Source organism: Microcaecilia unicolor, chromosome 11 (assembly GCF_901765095.1).
Source record: "Microcaecilia unicolor chromosome 11, aMicUni1.1, whole genome shotgun sequence".
Lineage (NCBI taxonomy): Eukaryota > Metazoa > Chordata > Amphibia > Gymnophiona > Siphonopidae > Microcaecilia > Microcaecilia unicolor.
In genome coordinates, this window is record NC_044041.1 from 184622938 (window position 1) to 184628937 (window position 6000).

At 43.6% G+C, this 6000-nt stretch overlaps 1 protein-coding gene across 1 annotated transcript in view; it reads right to left on the reverse strand.

Moving 5' to 3' along the window:
* Positions 1–5310, reverse strand: part of PTAFR (platelet activating factor receptor) — a 32613-nt gene extending 27303 nt beyond the window's left edge. Inside the window, exon 1 of the mRNA XM_030218973.1 lies at positions 5224–5310. The gene's annotated coding sequence lies outside the window, so the exon portion shown is untranslated. The remainder of the gene's footprint in view (positions 1–5223) is intronic.
* Positions 5311–6000: the final 690 nt, after the last annotated feature.

A 6000-nucleotide genomic window follows, 5' to 3' on the forward strand; every position in this document is an offset into this window, starting at 1 on the left:
TCCATACCTAAACTAAATCGTTAAACCCTCCTTTTACAAAGCTGCTAGAGCAGCTTTGCAAAAGAGGGGGGAAAGTAAATTAGGCATTAATAATCAATTATTGGCATTAATTGGCAATCATTAGGAGCCATACGCAGATCTATCCTCTGTCCTATTCTATGTAAATCTCTCTCATGCATATCGGGAGGGATCTACATGTGCTTACTCCGTTGAGTGATCGAGCATGATGTTTGAAGATTCTTAATTAAAGCATTTATAAATGTTTATCTCCCTGAAGAAACATTTCTCGTGAAACACAGCTTGTGTTGGAGATAAGGGAGTTGGTTATAAGGCTTTTAGAAGACTTTTACATTTGGGGTGCCCAGTGGAACGATCCTACCATCATAATTAACATCATAGCGTCATGAACATCAAGAACATTAACCAAATTAACATCAATTAAATTGTTCTATTATGTATTGTGTGGACATTATAAGTAGTATACTATCCAGCTCATTTTCGAAAGAGATCCCCGGCCATCTTCCGACACAAATCGGGAGATGGCTGGTGATCTCCTGAACCCAGCCAAATCGGTATTATCGAAAGCCGATTTTGGCCGGCGCCAACTGCTTTCCGTTGCGGAGCTGGCGAAACTTCAAGGGGGGGTGTCGGTAGGGTAGTGAAGGCAGGACAGGGGCGGGACAGGGGCGTGCTCACGAGATGGCCGGCTTTGCCCGATAATGAAAAAAAAGTCAGGCTTGATGAGCATTTTGCCGGCTTTACTTGGTCCCTTTTTTTTCACAACCAAGCTTCAAAAAGGAGCCTCAACTGACCAAATGACCAACGGAGGGAATCGGGGATGACCTCCCCTTACTCCCCCAGTGGTCACCAACCCCCTCCCACCCAAAAAAAACCAGAAAAAAAACTTTTTTGCTAGCCTCTATGCCAGCCTCAAATGTCATACCCAGCTCCCTGATAGCAGTATGCAAGTCCCTGGAGCAGTTTTTAGTGGGTGCAGTGCACTTCAGACAGGTGGACCCAGGCCCATCCCCCCCCCCCAACTGTTACACTTGTGGTAGTAAATGGGAGCCCTCCAAAACCCATCCAAAACCCACTGTACCCACATGTAGGTGTCCCCTTCACCCCTTAGGGCTATGGTAATGGTGTAGAGTTGTGGCCAGTGGGTTTTGGGGGGGGGGGATTTGGGGGGGCTAAACAACCAAGGGAAGGGAGCTATGCCCCTGGGAGCTATTTTTTTTTTTTTAATTTGTAGAAGTGCCCCCTAGGGTGCCCAGTTGGTGTCCTGGCATGTCAGGGGGGCCAGTGCACTACAAATGCTGGCTCCTCCCACGAGCAAATGCCTTACATTTCACCGGGTTTGAGATCACCAGCATTATTTTCCATTATGGCCGAAAACTGATGCCGGCCATCTCAAACCCGGCGAACTCTGACACTTGGCCGGGCCCAACCGTATTAGCAAAGAAAAAGATGGCCAGCCATCTTTTTCGAAAATACAGTTGGTTCCGCCCACTTACGGCGCCGGCCCCGAAGATGGCCGGCCAGCTATTTGGCCGGCGCCATTCGATCATGCCCCTCCATGCCATACTTTGTATTGTTACTTCAATTCTTTTACTGCTGTAATTGTCTATTGCTCATGTTTGATTTATTCTTACTGTACACCGCCTTGACGGAATTCCTTCAAAAAGGCGGTAAATAAATCCTAATGAATGAATAAATAAGAAGTGGTTCTTTAAGTTGCAGCATAAGATACATTTTTGGTTCTTGCTTTCATCTGGTTTTGCACAAAATAATTGAAGGTGCAACATAAAAATGAACTGAATTTTGACTCCACACAAACTACACATGTGCAATGATGGGAGGGTAGGTGGCTTCCAGTTGGAATCACCTGGGTCCAGGGCCGCCGAGAGACTGGGCCAGGCCCGGGACAAGGCCGCCCCCGGGCCCCCCCCCCCCCCACCCCCGGGCCCTCTGCACTGACCTTAAGCGTCTCACCTTCGAAAGCCCAGCAAGCAGCGGCAGACCATTCCTTCCTTCTGCGTCCCACCCTCGCGGAAGTTACGTCAGGTGAGGGCGGGACACGGAAGGAAGGAGTGGTCTGCCGCTGCTTGCTGCGCTTTCGAGGGTGAGGCGCTTAAATTCAATGCCAGGGAGCGACGGAGGGCGGGGGCGGTGGCACCGGGCCCCCCCCCAGGAGGCCCGGGCCCGGAGAATTTTGTCCCCCCTGTCCCCCCCTCTCGGCGGCTCTGCCCGGGTCTGAGCAAATATCCTACATTCAAAAGCAATTGTTTGCAGTTCACTCATTACACTATTTGCCTAGTTCAAGTTTGGGTGTTTTTTGTTTAATTATAACTCGACGGACTGGGATATTGATTGGTTTCTCCATTTTTATAATTTGCATGCGTATTCGTTAGGGATATCCCGAAAACCTGACCGGCCTGTGGACCCCTTTGAGTACCCCTTCTGCAATTTTATTTATTTATTTATTTATTACATTTGTATCCCACATTTTCCCACCTATTTGCAGGCTCAATGTGGCTTACATAGTACCGGAGAGACATTCGCCAGTTCGGTAAAGAAACAAATACAGGTGGTATTATGGTTGAGTAAGGAACATATGTTTCAGTTACAATCGGAATAAAGGAGAGGAAAGATTATTTAGTGTCCATTACAAGCTTTGGTTATGTTATGTTGTGTTGTAGAGTGCAGGCATTTAAGTTGGGTCGGCGAGGTATGCCTTTTTGAACAGGTAGGTTTTCAATGTTTTTCTGAAGTTTAGGTGGTCGTAGGTTGTCTTCACAACTTTTGGCAGTGCGTTCCATAGTTCTGTACTTGTATAGGAGTCCGGACGCATGGGTTGTTTTGTATTTAATTTATTTTGCAATTTGGATAGTGGAGGTTTAGGTATGTTCAAGATGATCTGGCTATAAGTACATAAGTACATAAATAATGCCATACTGGGAAAAGACCAAGGGTCCATCGAGCCCAGCATCCTGTCCACGACAGCGGCCAATCCAGGCCAAGGGCACCTGGCAAGCTTCCCAAATGTACAAACATTCTATACATGTTATTCCTGGGATTTTGGATTTTTCCAAGTCTGTTTAGTAGCGGTTTATGGACTTGTCCTTTAGGAAACCGTCCAACCCCTTTTTAAACTCTGCTAAGCTAACCGCCTTCACCACATTTTCCAGCAATGAATTCCAGAGTTTAATTATACGTTGGGTGAAGAAAAATTTTCTCCGATTTGTTTTAAATTTACTACACTGTAGTTTCATCGCATGCCCCCTAGTCCTAGTATTTTTGGAAAGCGTGAACAGATGCTTCACATCCACCTGTTCCACTCCACTCATTATTTTATATACCTCTATCATGTCTCCCCTCAGCCGTCTCTTCTCCAAGCTGAAAAGCCCTAGCCTCCTTAGTCTTTCTTCATAGTGAAGTCGTCCCATCCCCGCTATCATTTTAGTCGCCCTTCGCTGCACCTTTTCCAGTTCTACTATGTCTTTCTTGAGATGCGGCTATGTTTCTGAATGAAGGGGTAGTGTGGTGGGAAAGAAAAAGACATCGCAGAGCAGAATTGAGCCTAGATCTGAGAGAGGCAGGGGTAGCAAGACAAGAATCATGTAGATGGTTAAACACACCAAAGTGTGGTACTCATTTAGCACAGTGTCTATAAATGGGAAAAGCAGGTTTGTGTAACTGCCAGCGGTAAAGTAACGTCTAAATGAAATCATTGTTTGCGGCCTGAGTTATGCCATATCTTACCTGGGAATAAGGCTGAACAACACTTATTATTTAAAATAATGATAATAATAATAATTGTCTTACATTTCCAAACCAGTTTTCCAATTTTAGCACAAAGCAGTACATTTTAGATGTACAGAGCACATTCCTGATTTTCTAAGAAACAGCTTTTTCTCCTGTGCTATATACATTTCTTTTTCATACAATTTCATTTTTGCCACCTTAAGTAGAGGAGTGTGGTAGCCGTGTTAGTCCACTCTTAAGGTTATCAATAGAAATCAAACAAAATAAAACATGGAAAAGAAAATAAGATGATACCTTTTTTATTGGACATAACTTAATACATTTCTTGATTAGCTTTCGAAGGTCGCCCTTCTTCGTCAGATCGGAAATAAGCAAATGTGCTAGCTGACAGTGTATATAAGTGAAAACATTCAAGCATTACTATGACAGTAAAATAGATACCATTGGAGATTCTACATGGAATGTTGCTATTCCACTAGCAACATTCCATGTAGAAGGCTGCGCAGGCTTCTGTTTCTGTGAGTCTGACGTCCTGCACGTACGTGCAGGACGTCAGACTCACAGAAGCAGAAGCCTGCGCGGCCACATTGGTGATCTACAAGGGCCGACTTCTACATGGAATGTTGCTAGTGGAATAGCAACATTCCATGTAGAATCTATAGAAATCAAACAAAATAAAACATGGAAAAGAAAATAAGATGATACCTTTTTTATTGGACATAACTTAATACATTTCTTGATTAGCTTTCAAAGGTTGCCCTTCTTCGTCAGATCGGAAATAAGCAAATGTGCTAGCTGACAGTGTATATAAGTGAAAACATTCAAGCATTACTATGATAGTCTGACAGGGTGGGAGGAGGGGGGTGGGTAGGAAGTATGCATGGGGACATCAAAGCATATCATTGATATTCTAACAGGGTGGGTGTGGATAGGTGAGGGGAGGGTGATCAACAGAGACATACAGCTTTATGGTTTATAATTGGCTAGGAACCCCAGATCCTTGTTAAGTCCTTTCTGTTGGGTGTTAAAATATTCAATCATTCAATCATCTCACCTATCCACACCCACCCTGTTAGAATATCAATGATATGCTTTGATGTCCCCTCCGACCCACCCCCATCCTCCCACCCTGTCAGACTGTCACAGTAATGCTTGAATGTTTTCACTTATATACACTGTCAGCTAGCACATTTGCTTATTTCCGATCTGACGAAGAAGGGCGACCTTCGAAAGCTAATCAAGAAATGTATTAAGTTATGTCCAATAAAAAAGGTATCATCTTATTTTCTTTTCCATGTTTTATTTTGTTTGATTTCTATTTTTGCCACCGAAACCTGTCAGATGGAGGGAGCCCCTCATACACAGAACATCACTCACTGACCAGCTAACACCCCTCAACAGATCCCCAAAAGTTTAAATCATAACAGCACAAAGAGAATTTAATAAAGGTCTCCTTACCTTTTGAGTTTTGAGAAAATGCAGCCAATTAATCAAAGCCAAGGAACTTTGAACTTCACACATGTAAAACCACACGGCTGGACTGGGATATCAGTAGTTTTAGTAATACTGTTTGGCTGCTCAATGTTCAGCATAAGGTAGCCGTTGATGGAATTAGTATAAAGGGAGGATCCTGAAAGACAGCCAGGAGCTCAGGGTGTGACTCATTTTCCTGCTTACATACAGGGACTCATGCTGAGTGTTAAGACTTTACTGTCATCAAAAGTAAAGTGGTGCGGTGGCCATGTTAGTCTACTTTTAAAGGTAATAAATAGAAAAATAGGAAAGGAAATAAGTGGTACCTTTTTTTATTGGACTAAATTTGATTAGCTTTCAGTGGTAACCCCTCTTCTTCCGATCAGAAATGAGCAAATGTTGACAAATAACAGAATATATAAGTGAATATATTCCAATGACAGTCTCACAGGAAGAGGGTGGGGTGGATTAGATGAGAAACAGGGAGAGCTGGGTGGGTGAGAGACAGGGAGAGACGGGTGGGTGAGAGACAGAGAGAGACGGATGGGTGATAAGAAGGTGACAAAGCAGTATGATTTTATGGTTTATAATGGGACAGAAAACCCACATTTTTGTTAAGTCCTGTCAGGTGTAACATAGTAACATAAGTAACATATGTGTAGTCGGGTATAGTAAATTTAAAACGAATCGGAGAAAAGTTTTCTTCACTCAACATGTAATTAAACTCTGGCATTCGTTGCCAGAAAATGCGGTAAAAGCAGA